This window comes from Adiantum capillus-veneris, chromosome 3 (assembly GCF_014529385.1).
Source record: "Adiantum capillus-veneris isolate H3 chromosome 3, ASM1452938v2, whole genome shotgun sequence".
In the NCBI taxonomy this organism is placed as follows: domain Eukaryota; kingdom Viridiplantae; phylum Streptophyta; class Polypodiopsida; order Polypodiales; family Pteridaceae; genus Adiantum; species Adiantum capillus-veneris.
The window spans coordinates 139,133,009-139,157,086 of NC_140933.1; the positions used below are offsets into that span (position 1 = coordinate 139,133,009).

Sequence of the window (24,078 nt, forward strand, 5' to 3'; positions counted from 1 at the left end):
GGATACGGTCTTGACAAATAGATGAAGTTCTCCTCCTTTGTTCTAGAGAGACTTGTATGAACTTCTATCAGTCTCGCTATGGTTGTAAATTTTTGGTCTTGAGAGTGTCATTTGCTTTCATTTTCAACTCTCTCTCTCTCTCTCTCCGTCTCAACACACACACTAACCACACGCCCACGTGGAGTCGCTTGTCTCCAAGACACGGACCGAAAAAGCAAACATAGACAAATCGCACAGCGTCCAAGCGTCGCGAAAAATGTGTTTCACTTCAGCGCCGTAGATTCCATCGCTTCCACTTCGTGCTAGATAGTGCTGAGCCGCACCCACCCACACCCACCTGGATTGCGCGCTACTGCGGGCGCCCTCGTTCAAAAGGTACGCCACTTTACTAAGGCTACTCTGTGAACTGGGCAACTACACTGCAACTTCTCAGTTTGACATGACTTAGCTTCAGTGTGATGTTCAGTTTGGCTCCCAGCTTGAAACGGCTCAGTCTCAGTATGGCCATCTAGTTGTATCGCGTTCAGTCCGGCTGTATGAGTTTGGGGTCTTCATCACTAAAGGCCCATTATAGTGGCATGATGTTGGAATGTAAGCTCCATGGCCATGTTGTTTGCATTCATTCCTTCATGGAGATGCAAAAGCTCTTTAAACCTTTCTTTGCATTTAACTTTTGCACTTGCTGTGCTTTACATGGACTTTCGACCGAGTTTCGACAAGTCTTTGTTAAGCATTATTGATTCAAGGAAATGTCCAAAGCCTCAACTTCTATCTTCAGATTTTCAGGAAGTGTGACTAAATGTGGCTTCCTAGATTGTCATACAAGAACAAGAAACAGCCATGTAGAAGCTTTGGTGCCACCATTTTCAAAGGATTGCATAAGGTTGATCAAATGCTTGGGAAGTGGTTTTGCGTTTGGGGTCTGCCTGGACTTTTCTCGGGGACCTTTCTTAGAGGTTATGGCCTGTACCAGTAGGGATCTTTCTCCATACGAGCTGCTGATTCTGGTGATGCTGAGAGAAAGCTTGTTCAACTTTGAAGGCCACAGACTAGCCGCGTTGTCATTAGCCATTGTGCGTCCATCAAAGAGGACTGCGGAGAAGAAACAATAGGAGTAGAAATTGGGGAAATAATTTTTTTTGGATTCAGCACTGAATAAACGGGTGCATGAGAAGGTAGGGAGGCCATAAACAAGAGGATTAGATGCAATAACTTGTGGTTGAGAAATAGGTATTGACCAAGATGAAGTACATCCCAAAATTCCAAAGAGATTCCAAAATTCTTCTCCTTCTACATAAGGTGCATACTATTTCGAAGTGATAGCCATCTGCAATTCTCGAACAAGATCCACCAAATATTCCCGATCAAAAGCAATAATATTGCATGAATCTTTGAAATAGGAGGATTTTGTGAAGGCGTAAAGATCCTATGGAGTTTATTGGTCGCCTTTGTTGAAGTCAGAGGTGGATTCGGATTTGCCTCCATTGAGTAGGATCGTCCTCTTGTGAGAACAAGAAGAAGACTGAGCTTTGATATCATTGAAATCACCCGCCAGAAAATTGGATGCACAAAATTGTAATGGTCAGCAGAAGTGATTGATGTTGAATGTTCAGGATGAGTACTTAGTGCGTACACAAGGTTATTGGTTGCCTTTGTTGAAGTCAGAGGTGATTCGGATTTGCCTCCATTGAGTAGGATCGTCCTCTTGTGAGAACAACAAGAAGACAGCTTTGATATCACTGAAATCACCCGCCAGAAAATTGAATGCACAAAATTGTAATGGTTAGTGGAAGTGATTGATGTTGAATGTTCAGGATGAGTACTGAGTGCGTACACAAGGTTCCTTTTACTTCATGAGAGATGTGCAAAGATTAGAGAGAGAAGAGAGAATGATACTGTGAATATAGGTTGTGTGTGTGTGTGTGTGAGAGAGAGAGAGAGAGAGAGAGAGAGAGAGAGAGAGAGAGAGAGAGAGAGAGAGAGAGAGAGAGAGAGGAGGCTAACATTAGATGGAGTCTGAAACCCCCTCCAAGGGTTACCCTTACTATTGCTAGAGAGGTATTGTAAGGTGTAGCGGAAGTGAATGTTGAACTTTGCTCAAGATGAGTGCTCCGAACTGTGCTCAAGGGTTCCTTTTAATTGCGGAAGGGAGCCTTCCGTTCCTTTAGTAAGAGAGTGTAAATGATCACAAACAAGTGGTAAACACTGTGAATGAAGGTGTTGAGACTGGGAGATAGAGAGAGAAGAATACGACACCAGCATGTTGTCAAACCCTCTGCAAGGGTCCCACTCTCTATGGCGAGAGCGGTCTACTATTGATTGCACAAATTTCTACGATGGTTTGAATGCAATGGACTTGTCGACGATGAGGATGACGACGAGACGGATTGAAATCTGCAAATCTTGTATCTGATGGATTCTGACTCTATGTCGGTGACGATGGCGATGACAATGGTGCGACAATGACGCGCTGAAAACGCAGATGCTGAAATCCGTGAATAGCGGGCTGAATCTGCAAACGATGGCTGATCTGACCGTGTGGCGAGGATCTGCTGTGGGAAGGTGAGATTAGCGAGGTTTGGGGGTTGCGGTGCGGAGTCGGACTGTTGAAAATTGAAAATGTTGATGCAGAAATAGGTCTTGTCGCCGAGAATCTGCAAAACTCTAAGGTTGATTTGCTGTCCCAAAACGCTAGGGCTGAAGATAGTATCTGTTGCAAAAACGCTATGGTATCTACTGCGGCCAGGCTGAACTGCAACTTGCAAAACGCTAGGCTTGTTTTGCAGTTGATGAAAAACGCTAGGCTTCTTGATGACTGAAAACGCTAGGTTGTCATGCCGGGGGGTCTTGCTGAGAAGGTGCTCTGTCAAACACTTGGTCTCTGTTGCCTCTTCTGCCAGAAAGTGCTAGCGCTAGCTTTTCTTATATAGTCCTTGAGTCAATTTGCTCTGTCGCAAACTGGAGCGCATAGCAATATAGAATATACTTTGATAAATAAATTTTTTCACTTATTACTGAAGCCAGAGGATATAGAGAGAAATAGATACAGAGAGAGATAGAGAGTGAGAAGATCGACACAGAACTGGGGACCAGAAGATGGGCTGGTCCCCCCTCCCTCCCCGTAATAGTATCTTTATTACTGAGAAGAAGTCTATACAAGCACTTGAATGAACCGAACGTATTACCACGTTCGTTCTAGAATAAGACTTGATGGTTCCCAAAAGCCTCGGCTTCCTATTCCTAGGGCAAAACCTATTCCCAGGGCAAAACCCTATTCCAAGGAACTTCCGTTCCTTATTCCAAATCCTCGAGAATCAAGGTTCTCGCATCTGGATCTCACCTTCCAGACTCAGGGCATGGCATCCCTGCAACTCTTTTCTAACTCTGTTTCCAGAGTCCTCTTCTTGCAGAACAACTCTGCTTTCCCGGACACGAAGTCCTTCCCTCTGGAATTTCAACTTCCGGATCACATCTTGAGAGTCTACCACTCTCGGATCTGTGGATCTACTTTCCAAACTCGAGTACGAAACCCTTGGGCTGATCTGGCTCTAGTTCCTCAGAGCGCTTTCAAGTTTCATCCTGCAGAGGCTCATGCCTTCCTCTGCTCCTACTCCCTCACAAAGAGGAAGTACACCTGCAATCAAATACTTAGAGATCATAAAATGAAAATCGCTTCAAAGTCTCAACGCTCGAAACGCAACTCAGTTCTCGAAAAGCAAATCCCCAGAAGAGATCTCTACATAGAAAATCCTCTTTTCCAATCCTACACACAAAAGAGGTGTGTGTTCTCGGGTTCCTTCTCGTAAATCAGTCCCGTTTACGACGTTTATGGGTTGAAAACAGAGAAAAACAACAACTTGTCGTGATGGAAACACGCTCCGTAGGCACTTCTTCGCGAGGGAACTCGTGCACTCGGTCTTGGCGACATCTGGTACACTTGAGGCAGCCATGGGCATCACCCACAACGTCTTCTTTACAACTGAAATCTGCAGCAGCATCTCCTCCTTGCAAAGATTGGTCTTCCCTCTTAGCGAGGGCATGTGATGCTTTTATAGCTCCTAGCCATGGGCACGAATAGCTGAGCGCAGGCTGCTCGCATAGAGATCGCGGCCATTTTTTTCCCCCCTGTGCTGTTCTGCCTGAAAAAGAGAGAGAAAACGTTGGATGATTTGCTGCCTCATTTATCAGATGGCTGCCCACTTATTAAGTGGGCGGCCGGCGTATTTTAAAATACTCTGAATCTGCCCAAAAACTCAATAAATCCTTATAAGTTAAAACCAATGCTTTCACAGTACTTCCCAGGCGTCCTTGGATGCAATCACATGCATAGTTGCAATGCAGACATAGACTTCCTCGCGGGAAAGCATCTGCTTTCCCGAAAAGCAATTCCGCTTCCTTAGAAAGCATCTGTTTTTCCCCAAAGTTTCCTCTGAACCCATCTTCATCCAAGTGCTTGCTTTTCCTTGTGCACAATTCCAACACAGTTTGGAATTTCCTCCCGACTATGGACATTCCCTTTTGAACACCCGTCACCCACCGTGTGATGCATCAGGAATACCCATCACCTAGTCCTTTCCTACCAAACTTACGGTACAATCTCCTACACGATGCTCTGTCACCCATCCTATGACGCATCAGAGATGTCTGTTCCCGGATGGTCGGATACTTCTTTCTGATGCTCCTTGTCACCCATCCGATGTGACGCATCAGAAGTACCCGTTCCTGGTGGCCTTACAGATATCCCCGTTCTCAGTGCTCTCGTCATTACTTTGAATGACACACTAGGAATACTCTGTACTCGGATGTCTCCAGTGAGAAAAACCCTCACTTAAAATTCCAATAATTCATTCAGAATTATTTTTCTTGGCGTCCCAAGCGAGAAAACCCTTTCACTTATAAATCCAACAATTCATTTATAATTATTTTTCTGTCATATAAAGCCAATTTACAACAATTCATTCAGAATTATTTTTCTGTCATTAAAAAAATTAAAATTTAAAAAAATAAATAAAAACGGCCGCTATCTCTACGCGAGCAGCCCGTGCTCAGCTATTCGTGCCAGTGGCCAGGAGCTATAAAAGCATCACATGCCCTCACTCAGAGGGAAGACTAATCTTTGCAAGGAGGAGATGCTGTTGCAGATTTCAGTCGTAAAGAAGATGTTGCGGGTGATGCCCATGGCTGCCCCAAGTGTACCAGATGTCACCAAGACCCAGTGCGCGAGTTCCCTTGCAAAGAAGTGCCTACGGAGCGTGTTTCCATCGCGACAAGTTGCTGTTTTTCTCTGTTTTCAGCCCATAAACGTCGTACGGGGTAAATTTACGAGAAGGAACCCGAGAACACACCTCTTTTGTGTGTAGGATTGGAAGAGAGGATTTTCTTTGTAGAGATCTCTTCTGAGGATTTGCCTTTTGAGAACCGAGTTGTGTTTCGAGCGTCGAGACTTTGAAGGTAACGATTTTCATTTTATGATCTCTGAGTATTTGATTGCGGGTGGACTTCCTCTCTGTGAGGGAGTAGGAGCAGAGAAAGGCATGAGCCTCTGCAAGATAAAAGCGGTCTGAGGAACTAGAGCCAGATCAGCCCAAGGGTTTTGTACTCGAGTTTGGAAAGTAGATCCACGGATCCGAGAGTGGTAGACTCTCAAGATGTGATCCGGAAGTTGAAATTTCCGAAAGAAGGACTTCATGTCCGGGAAAGTAGAGTTGTTCTGCAAGAAGAGGACTCCGGAAACAGAGTTAGAAAAGAGTTGCAGGGATGCCATGCCCTGAGTTTGGAAGGTGAGATCCAGAGGCGAGAACCTTGATTCTCGAGGATTTGGAATAAGGAACGGAAGTTCCTTGGAATAGGGTTTTGCCCTAGGAATAGGAAGCCGAGGCTTCCGGGAACCATCAAGTCTTATATTAGAACGAACGTGGTAATACGTTCGGTTCAAGTGCTTGTATATACTTCTCCTCAGTAATAAAGATACTATTACGAGGGTGAGGAACCAACCCATCTTTTGGTCCCAGTACTGTCGATCTTCTCTCTCTCTTATCTATTTCTCTCTATATCCTCTAGCTTCAGTAATAAGTGATAAATTCTATTTATCCGAGTATATTCTATATTGCTATGCGCTCCCGTTTGTGACATGCTCTACCTAGTTTCTCAACAAAGTCACTTAATAATAATAAATGAAAAATGCCTAAAAAAGGGAAAATAGGTTTTGTGCACTGTAAAATGCTCCTGATGGATTTTGGTGGTAATGCTGATGATCATGCTGTGTGCAACTGGAGGATATGTATCTACTGTAAGTGCCTGGACATGCACGGTTTGCGAACACTCACAAAGGTGCCTGAACACTTCCTAAGCTAACTGGACCCTTGTCATGAAGTAGCTTGTCCACATGCACATAGGGTTAGATGTGCACGTGACATCCCCTCCTTTTTAAAGTGAGGTACTGGTACCGAATTGTATGGCGTTGAGGGAGATCGCCAACAGCGTCCGGAATCCTGGAAAGGACTCTTCGCTGGCCCACTCTGATGTGTGGGTTGTGCGATACTTGAATTTTATAAAGGTCTGCAATGCTTGCTTCTTTGGGCCACGTCGAAAGTGACAGTCATTTGAGTCTGCTTCAAAGGTCCAACTGCATCCATGGACATAGGTTCACCACCTTCAAGAATCTCCGAGGAGAAAAATTCCTGAAACCACTTTCAACACAAAAACATGAACATACCCATTCCATGTAAAGTGACTAGAAAAATTCTAGTATTCTTTAAAGACTATGCATGCAATGGAGATGAACAAAGAGACGGAGTGTCAAACCGTTCATCAAACACACACAAAAATTGGAATCGAATCTTGTCTTTTTGATCAAAATATATCAACTGTGGCAAATCGCAATGGAAATGGCGATGCTTGATGCTCAATCTTTCTTGTGCTCTTTCTGATACTGTGTCATGCCAAGAAAGAGACACGAGATGTGAATTCCATGAATGCAAACATTTCATCATGAGTAATCCGCATACATCCATGCTCATGCATGATTGAATCGTGTTCATCGTACAATATGGCTTGCCTATGGAAAGGGAACACAAAAAGATGGTGACTAAAATACAGGAAACCTTCATGAATGAAACACTCGAACAATGCGTGCTGACTAATCATACGAACACATAATACTTTCTGTGGGGGTTCTTGGAACCTCAACTCGAGAGCCAAGATCGGTTCTTGGTGATTGATCGAATCTGCAATGAGGTTAGCTTCACTAGAAAAAGCATCAACTAAACCATCATCCTTGTGAACAATCACATCTTTATCTTGTAATTCATCATGCTTGTGAATAATCACATCTTGATCATGCAAATCATGTGTGTCGTGCTTTGGAGAAGAAAAGATTGAGAGAGTCTCCTTCTCCTGATTCTTTTCAATCTTCGCCTACACATTAGAAATGAGAGATGAAGAATGAACAACTTTCTCTCCACGAATGACAATGGGAGTCACTTTTGGCATTGAAAGTGAAAGTATTAGCTGCCCAATCATTAAGAGGGTTATGCTCACGAAACCATCGAATGCCTACAAGCATATCACATCCTGAAAGAGGAGAGACTACAAATTCTCTGCGGAAGGACGCTTGTTGAATAGTGAACCATATTGGGAGCAAACTTGTAAGCCCGACACCTCGAAAGGAGATGTCTTGCTAACATCCAAGCGGGCTCTTTCGACAAGAGAGAGACTAATCACATCTTGCATACTACCAGAATCAAACAAAACCACCATGTGTTAGCCATTCACATGACCATAACACTTAATGAGAGGCTCATCAATGGGAGGATCATGAGAAACTTGGGACACACTAGTGTGCTCATTTATGGCATTAACAGAGGATGTGGGTTCTTTAGATTTGTTAGATTCAATCTTAGGACATGTTCTTTTTATGTGACCCTTGACGAGACAATGATAACATCAACCTTCCTTAGAATAAATGTATTGTTCTTCTGACGTGGTGTATCCTCCTAAAATTCCTTGTGCTGCTTTTTCATCGGGAGTGAGCTTAGGTTTAGCAATTGTGTTAGCTTTACCCTAAGATTCATTGTGAGTGTTCTTTTCTGAGAGACTAGAGGAAGATTGGGTAGAAGAGTTACCATTCTTACCATTCTCAAGCCTTTGTCGTCTTCAAGAAAATCTCAAAGAGAGAGATCGCGAAAAACTAATGATCACCACAAATGCCCTCAAGAGGTCTTTATATAGGTAAAAGCCTAGCCTTTTGGGTGCCCTTGACCCTTGGCTTTTCAATTGTTCAACCCTTGGTTTTTCAATTGTTCGACCTTTGGCTTTTCATTTGTCCGACCTTTGGCTTTTCATTTGTCCAATCCCTTGGCTTATAAAAAGAAGGGCACCCCACTTTCTAGGGTTGATTTGTGTTATGCGTCTCACTTTTAGGGCTGATTTGTGACATTCATTTGTGTGACCTTTAGCTTTTCATTTGTCCAATCCCTTGGCTTATAAAAAGAAGGGCACCCCACTTTCTAGAGTTGATTTGTGTTATGTGCCTCACTTTTAGGGCTGATTTGTGACATACCCCCCTGTTGAAAAAAATAGTAATCATCCTCGATTACATTTGCAAAACAGAACAAGGGTAACACAATAATATCTATCAATTAGTCAATCAATCATGTACATGCATGAATGGTACAAACCACATGACATGCATCACATATATCTAGGCATAACTATCTAGTTCAATTTTGAACTTTCAGATACTCCAATCAGATTAGTCATTCTTATCTTGAACTCCACGGATGTCTCTGATGCACTAGAATTAATTAAATTTCTATCTAGCCATCTCATCCTCATTAGAACTTTTGATATCCAGGAGTAGCAATATTAATATTCATCACATATATCTAGGCATAACTATCTAGTTCAATTTCGAACTTTCAGTTACTCCATATGTACTAAAATCAATCAGATTAGTCATTCTTATCTTGAACTCCACGGATGTCTCTGATGCACTAGAATCAATTAAATTTCTATCCAGACATCTCATCCTCATTAGAACTTTTGATATCCAGGAGTAGCAATATTAACCATCACATCTAGATCTCAACGATCTTTGACGGATGTCTCGATGCAAAAAACCACATACCCAGTTTTATCTCATCCAAATTGGAACTTTTGATGCACTAGATTTATCCATACTAATCATTACATCCACTTCTAAATCGAACGTTATGGATGTCTCTGATGAATTAGTACATCATCAAGATAGAATATTGCAGTCATTCTGTCACGATTGTGACTATGTTAACAGCAATACATCAACTCCTAATTGCAGATACGTGAAGTGCCATGCCAAGGAGAACCCTTGCGCTTGGATGGTCACGACCCTTTGCTCAAGAGACGTGCCTCTTCGCCAAAAGCCACACTCCTTCGACGACTGGTCTCACCCCTTCGCTCTACGGGTGCGACTCTTCGCCCAATGGTTGCAGCTCTTCGTTGAAAGGATGTGCCTTTACGCCTAAAGTCATGTCTCTTCACCAGGAGACATGTCTTTTCATTTGTGTCTCTTCGTCTCCTATATAAGGAGCCTATTGTATTCAGTTTTGAACAAGTGATATCAATCAATCAAACAAAGAGTCTTCTGAGTCTTTCTTTGAGTTTAGTTCAGTTTCTTAAGTCTTAATCGTGAGTTTAAGTACTTAATAAAGGATTAGTACCTAGAATCCTCACAGTGGTATCAGAGCAATTTTTTTTTTCTAAGACCCGAAGGTTGTGAGCCTCTCACCCTCGCCGCTACTCTCTACCTCTTCCTGGAGTTGCATGGAAGCAGAAGAAAGATGGAATTCAACTTCTTCGCCGATGGTCTGAGGTAACTGATTTAATTCTACGCATATAAAAGCAGCATAAACAGAACGGGACAGCAGTGTGTACGAGAGTGTGGCGTACCCGGAGAATTGTGCACGGCGTATACCTGAAGGCTCGTGTGTACAGCCGGTACATGGAGTGTTGTGCATTTTCGCCGCACCTTTTTCCGAGCAGTAGAGCATATCACCAAGCGGTACATCACCAAGGGGCACCTCTCCAAGCGGCACGCTAAAACATTGGCCTGGCTGAATTTTTTTTTCACGTTGGCTGCCTTATAAGTGCTACTGAGTTTTTTTACGCTGAGGGTTATTATTTTACGCTGGCTGGCTGACCCTTCATAAGCTTATAAAATATTAAAGTGCCCAGCTGCCCCAAATTTGGGTGACCGGCCATAAGAGGTGTTTCATTAAAAAAAAGAAACTTAACCAAGTTATACAACATAGCTATAAATGATTCCACGCAACGAACCAGCATCACAGCAAAACCTTGCAGCGCTAAAGTGCCCAGCCGTCCCAAATTTGGGTGACCGGCCATAAGAGGTGTTTCATAAAAAAAAGAAACTTAACCAAGTTATACAGCGTAGCTATAAATGATTCCACGCAACGAACCAACATCACAGCAAAACCTTGCAGTGCTGGCCTTCTTGCGATCATTTCTTCTGGCCGCACACTACGCGTCGCACACTTTACCTTCTCATGGATGATGACGCATACGACGTGCCTGTTCTGTATCTGTCAGACAGAGACGAGATTTCCGACATTATTCTCGCGAACAATCCTCCTACACCTTAAGTAATAATTATTCCGGAGCCAGATTCAATCCCAGAGCCAGCACCCCTTCCCGCTACGACATGTATACCTTTTCAGCCTCGCCACGATATTCCCTCTAAGCAGTCCGCATGACCAGATCACATGATGGCAACGACCATAATATGCCGGAGGACCCGATAGCAGTTCTCAAAGCGCAGATGGCAGCACTTTCCAAGAGCCTCTCATCAATTCACACTCGCTTCGAGCAGATGTAGACGCAAAACACTTCTCAGAGTCGTCCTACTGCTTCTCGAACGATTAATGCAGCTTATTCGCCATCTTCTTCCGACGCGCAGTGGTCGACCAACAAGAACCACTCAAACATAAGCCTTCGGAACCGAAATTTTCTCACCCAAAGCATGGTTTCTCAGAGACAACTAGACGCAAAGTATCTTCGTGCGAGCAACAAAAGTCTCAGCATGAATATTCTTGGAAAAGTTACAATTCTAAGCAGCAAACTTCTTATTGGAATCATTAGCAACAAAAGCAGCAATATGAAGCTTCCAACAGATCATCAACAATATCAAGATGGGCTTACTTAGTGGCACATATATCCGATCCCAGTCGAGTACTCGATCGTGAATGCCGCGACGCTGGACAAGTTCCCCCTCGCGAGCTATGCCCTACATTTAAGTCTTTCTTGTCTGATGGTGGTAAAGTTGAAGATTTATTGATCCTTTCCTTGTGCAAGAGGATCCTTCAAAGGTCTAAGAAGCAACAACTCCCTCGACCTCCCCCTTCTCAATTGGAAGCCTTAATAACCGTTGAGAAAGCTGAAGATTCAGAAGATTGCAGTTCTTATGGTGACAACCAACAAGCACATAACCCCTTCTTTGGCCGTGATCCAGGCAGGAAAATTCGCCTCGTCACCGCCCTTGCAGAATACAGTCTTTGTGAAACCGGCCTGTTCAATCCAAAAAGGGCGGTAGACTTTACTTTAAACCTTGATTTAGCTTTCACCCATTATTAGTCGTCTATTTTACCTGTACTTTCAAGACACCACAAAGGGGAGAGGGATACAGGCTGCTAGATTGCACCTGTATGAGTAGACAGACACCAGATTGGCCCCTAACTTAGGCGCCCCTTTCGGTATTTCTTTATTGTTCAAAAGAGGGAATAAACGCTGTGGTTCCCTACAAGCTGCCCCGCACAAACTCGGCTGAATTTCCACTGTTCCAGCCCGATTTCGGCAGCATAACTGTACTAGAACCCTTCACGGCCAGTATTCCCACGCATTAAATGACTTTCCCGACGCATACGGGCACTTTGCAAAACCTGGCGAGAATCTGCAGCACGCTGAATTCTCTGTTTTCAGCCCTGAAAATGCACCAGATCACCTGTACAGCGGTCCCCTTGCGTCCCCGAACCTCCTGGGGGTATTAGGGTCCGTTTAGGGCCAAAACCCTAAACCTGCAAAAATACACAGCAGGCTGTAATTCACTGTTTCGGGCTCCGTTTCACGTGCCGGTCGCATCTGTAGCAAGTCCTCGAGCTCCCGCACCTGTAGGGCTACTTGCCCTTTGAATCGGACGAGATTTCTGGCGTGAAACCTCTCCGAATTCACCTGTACCTGCGGGGGGATTAGCCACTAGCTAATCCAGTACCTGTGCAAGAGGCTCTTGCCTCGGCAATCGCGCATGAACCCACACAACTGTACATTGGTCAAATGAAGAGCCCACTAGAGGGGCATAACATACTGCCAAAGGGGAGAGAGAGGGCAGTGCGTAGCGTGCAGGGCATCACTCCTGGCACCGCACTGTACATAGGAGGGAAAGCAAGCACTCCATAGCTCTTAACCTGTGACAGAGACTTGCAAAATGAGCCTCCCAGCTATAAATCACGTTTTTGCCTTCTCTATAAGTAGTAAACTGGCCTCAGAGTGCCAAGTGTCACTCATTTGTGCATTTTCCCGCTTTAGACCCTCGGGTCTAAAAATATCTCACCTGCAGCCTCTGTTGACTTGGCCACAGAGTAACAAAATGATCCCCATGTCAAACTGCACGTAATGACGCGAAGACATTTTCAGGTCCCAAAATAGCAGTTCCCTAAATTTTAGGAGATGCTGCCATTGTATCTTTCTAGGTCATCCGACCCTCTTTGTACACTGCGGCCACATCCAGAACTGAAATGTAGCCTCTGTAGCAAAGGATTCCACTTTGGCTAGTCAATGACCCCACTTGGCTAACCATAGTCCTTGTCCAACCTTAGTGCTCTCTTGGCCTCAGGCCTGGACTCCCTCTGGACAGTTCCACACTAGCTATGCAATGCAGGGCAGTTAGATTTCCCGAGGGGTGTTTCCAAAAAGTGAAAGTAAATAGATAATAAGAAAGAAATCAACAAAAAGGATAGATAGTAGTCACACGCTGGTGACATACCCCCCTCTTGAAATCTCAAACGTCCTCGTTTGCATCTATGTCGTACAAGCTCCTAGTCAACATTGATGTATTCAACACCTGTCGACACATGTACGACACATACATGTTCATTGTCAACCCTGGTGTATTCAACACCTTGTTGACTCATGTATTGCCTACGTGTGAACCCTGTCCCAATGACTTAGTGGTAGCTTCGCACTCTGCCATTGCTTTGAGTCACTAACTTTCCAATGACAAAATGGTAGCTGCACATTTTGCCACTGTCTTATAGTACACGTTGGATCCTGTAACACTTTCGAGCATACCCAAACCGATAGTTTAAGAATGCAGTTACACATGTACTCTTCAATAGAAGCAATCACTGTATCCTTGACAAACTGACAAGAAATACTCACTTCTATAGCACTAACCAAACTTTTGGACATTCCATAAGAGCAATTGCCAAACTGACAATCTGTACAGCTCTAACATTCATGTAACAGGTATTTGATTTGAGCTCACTTTAAATACCTTGTACATCATTTGTTTCAGAAGCCATTGTCACACTGACAATCCATTTAGCTTTGGAACTCAAGGGGTCGAGGTAGGTTGCAAATCGAAGGCTTCAAGGTAAAGTGATAACACAGTTGGTGACTCTGCAAGTTCACCTTCTTCCATCCACTTAGCATCCATTGGTGGATAGTTTCTGAACTTTACCAAGTAACGCCTAGCAACCTTGCCTTTCACTTTTCTTTGTTTGTGTGCCAAAATCTGTTCAGGGACCAAGATCTCGTCAAGTTCCTCGACTTCCGGCTGATCTTCAGCTGGCATATCTTCTGGCACATCACCCACATAGGGTCTGAGAAGACTCACATGAAACGCATTGTGAATCTTCCAACTGTCAGGCAATTTCAGCCTATATGCAACATCACTGATTATGTCGCATACTTTAAAAGGCCCATATTAACGCATGCTGAGCTTTGGAAACAGTCTTTCCTTGCCCTTCATCTTCTTTAACCTTGCCTTTTCAAAACGTAAAAGCACCCAATCACCAAGTGAATATACCACTTCACGGCGGTGACGATCAGCTGCTTTCTTTTGCTTTGCCTGAGTCCTTTCTAAGGCCACTTTGACCTTCTTGTACATTTCATCCATGTCTTGAACATACTTATCTGCTTCAAATATCTTGTCCTATGTATGCAGTATGGGAGGAACTTTCTTGCCACCTTCAACTATCTCAAAAGGTGCCTTGCCAGTTGATGAATGCACTGTATTATTGTATGCATACTCCACCAATGGCAAATACTGCTCCCACTTTCCTTTATGCTCTGACACATAGCACTTCAGCAGATCTAGGACAGTAGAATTTGCCTCTTCTGACTGCCCATCTGTTTGAGGATGAAATGACGAAGAGAATTTGAGCGTGGTGCCCATATTCTCAAACAAGCCTCTCCAGAACAAACTTGTCATGCGTGGATCACGGTCGCTAACAATCGACTGTGGCATGCCATGATACTTGAAAATATTGCTCATAAACAAGCGTGCCATCTGATCTGGCTTTATCTTCTTCCTGACAGGAATAAAATGAGCCTGTTTGCTGAATCTGCAAATAATGGTCCAAATACCATCGTTTCCTGTCTGCGTTCTCGGAAGATCAAAGATAAAATCCATAGCAATACTTTCCCATGGTTTATCTGGAATAGGTAGTGGTTGCAATAACCCTGGTGCCTTTTGCCTGTCAAACTTGACCTTTTGGCATATTAGGCATTCTCGCACAAAGGCATCCACATCCCTTCTTAATGTAGACCAATAGAAGAATGTCTCAACCGCTTTAACTGTAGCATCGATACCACGATGCCCTGCATACGGTGGGACATGACTCTCTTCCATAACTTTGCGTCGCAATGGCTTTGTGACACACAATCTGCCATGCATCATCATGAATCCATCTTTGAGAAGATAGTGTTCATGACGTTGTCCATCCATTAGTTGCTCGAAGACCCTTGCAAAATCTTCATCATTTGCATACTGTTCTCTCATATCATCAAGTTCATGATGATAAGGAATCGACACAGCTGAAATTTGTGGCTTCCTCGACAAGGCATCAGCCACAACGTTCTTCTTGCCTTCCACATGCACAATCTGAAAATGGAACATGGACAAGATATTTGCCCATCGCATATGCTTCTCAGATAACTTTGTCTGTGTCAAGAAGTATCGCAAGGTCTGATGGTCCGTTTGGACAACAAAGTCTGCACCTAGCAGGTAGTGTTTCCAACTTAAGAGCGCATGAATCACAGCCAGTAATTCTTTCTCATAGACCTGCATGGTCATCTCTGGCCCTTGCAAAATTCTGCTCTCATAGGCTACTACCCTGCCATCTTGCATTAGCACTGCACCAATGCTACTACCACAGGCATCACACTGGACCACAAATGACTTCCTAAGATCTGGTAACACAATGACTGGATCTGAAGTCATCTTTTCCTTTAAGAGATTAAAAGCTGAAATCTCTTTCTGTGTCCATCTGAAGGTGACTGCCTTCTTTTGAAGAGCATGTAAAGGTGAAGCAATCTCAGCGAAATTTCGGATAAACCTTCTGTAATAGGAGCATAGTCCCAAAAAGCTTCGGACATCATGCACCGTCTTCAAATTTGGCCATGACTTGATCGCTTCGACTTTTGCAGGATCCATTCTGACACCATCCTTTGAGACAATGTGTCCCAGAAAGTGAATCTCTTCCAGAAAAAACTCACTTTTCTTTGCATTGATGAGCAACCTATGACTGCGTAGCTCTTTGAACACAATGGCCAAGTGATGCCTATGCTCCTCTTCATTCTTTGAGTAGACTATCATGTCATCAAAGAATGTACCAACAAACTGCTGGTGTGGAGGGAAAATTCTGTCCATCATCCTATTAAACGTAGCAGGAGCGTTTGTGAGACCAAAGGGCATCACTAAAAATTCGTAAAGGCCAAACGTCGTTCTAAAAGCAGTCTTGTGCACATCCTCTGATCTAATGCGGATCTGATGATACCCACTCTTTAGATCTATCCTGCTAAACATAGCTGCTCCTTCTAATTTGTCCATAATATCATCAATTCTAGGTATAGGGAACCTATTCTTGATGGTATTCTTGTTCAGTGCACGGTAGTCGATGCACATACGCCATGAGCCATCCTTTTTCTGCACCAACAACATTGGAGAACAGAATGGAGATGAACTGGGCTGAATCAGCCCCTTTTCTAACAACTCTTGTACTTGGCCCATTATCTCTTTCTGCTGAGCCGCACTAACCCTGTACGGAGGCTTATTTGGTGGGCTACAGCCTGGCACCAAATCTATCACATGGTCCTCGGGTCTCTCTGGCGGTAATTGAGACGGTAATGAATCGGAAAAACAGTCACTATACTGTTGTAAAAACATTGACCTTTCTTTATCTAGCACAGATAAATTTGATTCATCACAATCTGACACTTCACGTGCAAAAACCAAGTACGCAGAAAGATGCTTTTTCATTACAGAAGTAATAGCAGAAGCTGATACAGTAGGAATAGACTCCCCTTTAAGCTTTACATCCAGAATGTGAGTCTTTCCCCTGCTCTGTACAGTGATCTTTTTGTTGTAGGCATCCATGATTCCCTGTACACGAAACAACCAAGGAATACCTAACAACACATCACATCCGTCCAGTGGCATGATGTAAAATTCTTCAGCATCTACATAGGACTGGATATGTAGACGCAACTTTCCAATGATGGGTGTCACAGCCTCTGTATGGCCAGGACATGCCAAACCTGCCTCTGTTGTATACCCCATCTCTTCAGGTCTGATTCCCAACTTTGAAGCCAATTCTGGGGAAATGAAGTTGGCTTTGGCACCTGGATCAAAGAAGATAAGCACTGTTTGATCCCTAACCTTTCCCCATGCTCTGCAAAGCTCACTTGCATCTGAATTTGGCTTGTCGCCCACCATATCTGGCACTAGACCAGCCATGGGCTTCTTTCCTTTCTTGTCTTCCTTGTCATTAGAATCAGCTGGCCTTTTCTTTGTAGGACAGTTGTAGGCAATGTGGCCAGGCTGCTCACATATAAAGCATTTGTTCTCTGTCCTCAGGACCTTCTTTTGCTCTTCTGACTTGCGAGGAAAACGTCTTTTCCATTTCTTTGCTGGTCCTTTTTCTGATTCAGCCGTAGCTTTGTCTTTCCCTGCGTTGGCTGACTCCTGAGTCCCTTTAGGAGCCTCATTGGGAACGTGCTTCTTGGCTGAATTTTTCTTGCCTGATCCTGCCTTGACGCCAGTGTTAAATTCACAATCTTCTCCCTTGAGCAAACCATTGCCAGTGTTTGCTACCTCGATGAGCTGCGTCAAAGTAGTGACTTTTGTCTTCGTGCAGTATTTTCTCAATCCTTTGGGTAGGCCACAACAGTATTTTTCAATCTGTTCTGTCAATGGCACAAACCTATAGGAAGTTACTGGAAGTAGAGCTTTCCAAAACTTCCGATTGTAATCATCCAGGTTTCTGCAAGTGGCAGCATTTAGCTGGTGCCATTCTGTCATGACATCTGCTTCAAAGTCATCAGATAACCATGCTGCTGCAAAAATCTGCTTGAAGTAAATCCATGTGGACGGAGCTTGCCCTTGAAGCAATAAAGTTGTCCACCATTGTCCCGCATTCCCTGTCAAGAAAGTGGCTGCCTTGCGGACCTTTGAAGCCTCTTTAAAGTTTCCCCCTGCATAGGCCTTATCAAACTGCTGGAGGAATGAAAGAGCCTTCTTCCTGTCATCAAACCCTGTAAAGGTCGTGAATGACACACCTTTGCCACCTTCTTTGTACGGAGTTGGCCTCTCTAGCGGCGTTAAATTGTCATATGGAAGTGACTGAAACATGGGAACACTATTAGGGTTCATCTGTGTTCCTTGGCCGCTATTAACTTGACATGGAAATGCCATATTTGGCTGCTGATTTGTAATTCCAGCCATACCAAAATTTGCCTGTGGCATCCCGAACTGGCCCTGAGTGCTTTGAAACCCTGGTTGCATACCCATGACACTGTACATGGGGTTAGGCATCATCGTTTGAGCACCTCCAAACACTGTTCCTGGCGTATAAAACTGATTTCCAGGTGCATGACCAGCCATGCTCTGGAATACCGATCCACCTCCAAAATAGCCAGGGTGTACTGAAGGTGGTGGGAAGACTTGTTGCATAGCCTGTAGGTTGCTTCCCTGCCCATTAGAACCAGCTATAGGCTGTTGAAAGGTGGCGGGCTGAACTGGTACAGCTTGAAAGACTGGCATCTCAGCCACCTGTTCTTGCACCTTAGGCATACGTTGTGGAGACTGCATGTTCTCCGTCAAGTGTACAGGTGTTTCCATTGACTGTGCGGTATGAATCACCTGTGCTCGAGCCTTAACAGGCTTTTGAATATGATCCAGTGACCCAACTTGCTGAGACGGAACAGGAGGTTGCAGAAAGGCTAAAAACCTTGGGTTCTGCATTACTTATGTGAACATAGCCACAGCAGTAGCCAACTGGGTCCTGAATATATCATCATCAGTCTGTGGTGGTCTTGAGGACTCACCCACTTCATGTGTCTGTTGACCCTGTGAAGAGGAAACCTCTTCAGTCACATCATCTGGTCTGTCAGCCATAATTGCAATTCCCTGTGTCTGGTCTATGATCCCCTGTGTCTTCAAGTCCAAAACTGACCAAGGCTCACTTCTATGGGAAAAAGTGATTTAATCCCGGCGATGGAACCATGAAACCGGCCTGTTCAATCCAAAAAGGGCGGTAGACTTTACTTTAAACCTTGATTTAGCTTTCACCCATTATTAGTCGTCTATTTTACCTGTACTTTCAAGACACCACAAAGGGGAGAGGGATACAGGCTGCTAGATTGCACCTGTATGAGTAGACAGACACCAGATTGGCCCCTAACTTAGGCGCCCCTTTCGGTATTTCTTTATTGTTAAAAAGAGGGAATAAACGTTGAGGTTCCCTACAAGCTGCCCCGCACAAACTCAGCTGAATTTCCACTGTTCCAGCCCGATTTCGGCAGCATAACTGTACTAGAACCTTTCACAGTCAGTATTCCCACGCATTGGATGACTTTCCCGACGCATACGGGCACTTTGCCAAACCTGGCAAGAATCTGCAGCACGCTGAATTCTCTGTTTTCAGCCCTGAAAATGCGCCAGATCGCCTGTACAGCGGTCCCCTTGCGTCCCCGAACCTCCTGGGGGTATTAGGGTCCGTTTAGGGCCAAAACCCTAAACCTGCAAAAATACACAGCAGGCTGTAATTCGCTGTTTCGGGCTCCGTTTCGCGTGCCGGTCGCATCCCTAGCAAGTCCTCGAGCTCCCGCACCTGTAGGGCTACTTGCCCTTTGAATCGAACGAGATTTCTGGTGTGAAACCTCTCCGAATTCACCTGTACCTGCGGGGGGATTAGCCGCTAGCTAATCCAGTACCTGTGCAAGAGGCTCTTGCCTCGGCAATCGCGCATGAACCCACACAACTGTACATTGGTCAAATGAAGAGCCCACTAGAGGGGCATAACATACTGCCAAAGGGGAGAGAGAGGGCAGTGCGTAGCGTGCAGGGCATCACTCCTGGCACCGCACTGTGCATAAGAGGGAAAGCAAGCACTCCATAGCTCTTAACCTGTGACAAAATCAGCAAATGAGCCCTTCTTCCCTTCAAATTCAGCGCCAACTCCTTCTTGCATTGGAAACTGCACCAGAATGTGCCACTTGGCACATTTACAAGCATTTTCCCGTTTCGGGGTTGCCGCCTAAAAATATCCCAACCGGTTGCCCAGTTGACTTCACGGTAGAGTAAGAAAATGTTCCCTTTGTCATTCCGGAGGTAATGATGCGAAGACATTTTCAGGTCCCAAAATAGCAGTTCCCTAAATTTTAGGAGATGCTGCCATTGTATCTTTCTAGGTCATCCGACCCTCTTTGTACACTGCGGCCACATCCAGAACTGAAATGTAGCCTCTGTAGCAAAGGATTCCACTTTGGCTAGTCAATGACCCCACTTGGCTAACCATAGTCCTTGTCCAACCTTAGTGCTCTCTTGCCCTCAGGCCTGGACTCCCTCTGGACAGTTCCACACTAGCTATGCAATGCAAGGCAGTTAGATTTCCCGAGGGGTGTTTCCAAAAAGTGAAAGTAAATAGATAATAAGAAAGAAATCAACAAAAAGGATAGATAGTAGTCACACGCTGGTGACACTTTGTCTCTAAACAGATAATAGATGCTATTGTGAATGATAATTCTTCAAACTTGAAGACTCCAGTCCTAACCTTCAGCAGTGCAAAGAAAAAAGTAGATACAGACTCTTGCAGCACGGCTTTAGTCGCTGTAAATGAATCTTTGGACACAGCTCGTTCCATAGAAAAGCCTTTACAGATGGATATACCTCCAAACACTACTCTGTCTCAGTGTATGACATCCCTTCAAAAGGATTTTACTGTTCTAGACAAACCAATGGAATATCTTACAAATTTCCAACCAGTGGTCATCACTCAACAGAAAACTCAAGTCAATTTACCAATAATTTCACGAGAAGCAGATATAGATTCAATCTTTTGATGGACAAAGCTTGAAGTTACAAATGACTTTGACAAAGGCACTTATCAAGTTGCAGATACGATCAATTTTGAGTTTGGCAAAATAGTCATGGTCAATAATAGTGCCATGACGTGGGACTTAATAGAAAGAGCTTTGGATGCAGAAGCATAACAACAATACATTTCCTTCTTCCCAGAGTTTCTACAACTACCGTGGGTTTTATTTAAAGAGGGAGGGAATGTCACGATTGTGACTATGTTAACAGTAATACATCTACTCCTAGTTGCAGATACACGAAGTGCCATGCCAAGGAGAACCCCTCCGTTTGGATGGTCACGACCCTTCGCTCAAGAGACGTGCCTCTTCGCCACAAGCCACACTCCTTTGACGACTGGTCACACCCCTTTGCTCTACGGGTGCGACTCTTCACCCAATGGTTGCAGCTCTTCGCCGAAAGGATGTGTCTTTACGTCTAAAGTCATGTCTCTTCACCAGGAGACATGTCTTTTCATTTGTGTCTCTTTGTCTCCTATATAAGGAGCCTATTGTACTCAGTTTTGAACAAGTGATATCAATTAATCAAACAAAGAGTCTTCTGAGTTTTTCTTTGAGTTCAGTTCAGTTTCTTAAGTCTTAATCATGAGTTTAACTACTTAATAAAGGATTAGTACCTAGAATCCTCACACATTCCATCCAATCATACTCGATCAAATAATAAGACATTAGTCAAAATGAGAGAATAAATCAACAATCTTAAAAGAGGCCTCTCTTGTCAATGTACAGACTGTGTTTTTATAGACGAACTTCACCAATGGCAGATATTTGTCCATAAGCATTTCCAAATCCACGTGGCTCAAATTCTTCATGTCTAGCAAAAGGATCACTTGCTTTGTCTTTAAGACTTCCATAATGAGCATCATAGAAACCTCACCTTTTGTTGAGTTGAACACAAATCATCGGTTGCTTAAAGGAAAACAGATTGTCTCCCCATAAATCTATCTGACTGCATGTTGAGTCGGGCCTTCTGCCTTTCCCACTCTGCTACAACTGATCTTTTTCTGAGTCACCCTTGCCAAAGGCGTGGATTTTTTGCCTTCCATTGCTTTACCGTTGTTTGAGTTGCATGGTTTCTGTTTTGGCTACTTCTTCATCATCCACCTCAGAGAAAACATCCTCTACAAGATCCTTCTCTTTGATGTCGTTCCCGAGCTCTACTTCTTCATTGTTGTTCTCCTCTTCACTTTTGTGAGAGGTAGACTCTGAAACCATCGTGCTCTGCTACTGTGGGAAGGGTCAGATTGTTCGTAGAAGAACAATCAAGTAGGCTCTGATACCACTGAAACCTTTATGTATGCTAAGCACAGAAGGTGAATCACAATAGCACACACTACTACTTGAAAATAGATAGATAGATAGATAGATAGATAGATAGATAGATAGAGAGAGAGAGAGAGAGAGAGAGAGAGAGAGAGAGAGAGAGAGAGAGAGAGAGAGATCGAACGTGAGACAAAGGAAGGCGGAATTCCTTCCCTAGAAGTGTTGGCCCTAAGACGAGTGCCCCCGAAGGGTATTTCTTTTATATTGCAAAAGATGGCCAATACAAGTTGTTATCACAAGTGCTCAAAGCCTTCTGATCTTCACAAGACTCGAGCCTTTGTCGCCTTCAAGAAAAGCTCAAAGAGAGATCGTCCAAAAACCGATGATCCCCACAAATGCCCTCAAGAGGTCTTTATATAGGTAAAAGCCTAGCCTTTTGGGTGCCCTTGTGTCACCAGCGTGTGACTACTATCTATCCTTTTTGTTGATTTCTTTCTTATTATCTATTTACTTTCACTTTTTGGAAACACCCCTCGGGAAATCTAACTGCCCTGCATTGCATAGCTAGTGTGGAACTGTCCAGAGGGAGTCCAGGCCTGAGGGCAAGAGAGCACTAAGGTTGGACAAGGACTATGGTTAGCCAAGTGGGGTCATTGACTAGCCAAAGTGGAATCCTTTGCTACAGAGGCTACATTTCAGTTCTGGATGTGGCCGCAGTGTACAAAGAGGGTCGGATGACCTAGAAAGATACAATGGCAGCATCTCCTAAAATTTAGGGAACTGCTATTTTGGGACCTGAAAATGTCTTCGCGTCATTACGTGCAGTTTGACATGGGGATCATTTTGTTACTCTGTGGCCAAGTCAACAGAGGCTGCAGGTGAGATATTTTTAGACCCGAGGGTCTAAAGCGGGAAAATGCACAAATGAGTGACACTTGGCACTCTGAGGCCAGTTTACTACTTATAGAGAAGGCAAAAACGTGATTTATAGCTGGGAGGCTCATTTTGCAAGTCTCTGTCACAGGTTAAGAGCTATGGAGTGCTTGCTTTCCCTCCTATGTACAGTGCGGTGCCAGGAGTGATGCCCTGCACGCTACGCACTGCCCTCTCTCTCCCCTTTGGCAGTATGTTATGCCCCTCTAGTGGGCTCTTCATTTGACCAATGTACAGTTGTGTGGGTTCATGCGCGATTGTCGAGGCAAGAGCCTCTTGCACAGATACTGGATTAGCTAGCGGCTAATCCCCCCGCAGGTACAGGTGAATTCGGATAGGTTTCACGCTAGAAATCTCGTCCGATTCAAAGGGCAAGTAGCCCTACAGGTGCGGGAGCTCGAGGACTTGCTACGGATGCGACCGGCACGCGAAACGGAGCCCGAAACAGTGAATTACAGCCTGCTGTGTATTTTTGCAGGTTTAGGGTTTTGGCCCTAAACGGACCCTAATACCCCCAGGAGGTTCGGGGACGCAAGGGGACCTTTGTACAGGTGATCTGGCGCATTTTCAGGGCTGAAAACAGAGAATTCAGCGTGCTGCAGATTCTCGCCAGGTTTTGCAAAGTGCCCGTATGCGTCGGGAAAGTCATTTAATGCGTGGGAATACTGACCGTGAAGGGTTCTAGTACAGTTATGTTGCCGAAATCGGGCTGGAACAGTGGAAATTCAGCCGAGTTTGTGCGGGGCAGCTTGTAGGGAACCACAGCGTTTATTCCCTCTTTTGAACAATAAAGAAATACCGAAAGGGACGCCTAAGTTAGGGGCCAATCTGGTGTCTGTCTACTCATACAGGTGCAATCTAGTAGCCTGTATCCCTCTCCCCTTTGTTGTGTCTTGAAAGTACAGGTAAAATAGACGACTAATAATGGGTGAAAGCTAAATCAAGGTTTGAAGTAAAGATTACCGCCCTTTTTGGATTGAATAGGCCGGTTTCATGGTTCCATTGCCGGGATTTGAACCCGGGTCGTCTGGGTGAAAGCCAGATATCCTAACCGGACTAGACGACAATGGATGCTAAGTGGATGGAAGAAGGTGAACTTGCAGAGTCACCAACTGTGTTATCACTTTACCTTGAAGCCTTCGATTTGCAACCTACCTTGACCCCTTGAGTTTCAAAGCTAAGTGGATTGTCAGTGTGGCAATGGCTTCTGAAACAAATGATGTACATGGTATTTAAAGT

General features: G+C 44.3%; 1 protein-coding gene and 1 non-coding gene across 2 annotated transcripts in view; one reads left to right on the forward strand and one right to left on the reverse strand.

Annotated features, from left to right (window-relative positions):
* The first annotated feature begins 219 nt into the window (after window positions 1–219).
* The window catches only part of LOC147461806 (uncharacterized), a 92,841-nt gene continuing 68,982 nt past the window's right edge, over window positions 220–24,078 (forward strand). Inside the window, exon 1 of the mRNA XM_086509253.1 lies at window positions 220–375. The gene's annotated coding sequence lies outside the window, so the exon portion shown is untranslated. The remainder of the gene's footprint in view (window positions 376–24,078) is intronic.
* Window positions 23,837–23,910, reverse strand: TRNAE-UUC (transfer RNA glutamic acid (anticodon UUC)). Its single transcript has one exon. It is a non-coding gene; the product is annotated as a tRNA-Glu (tRNA).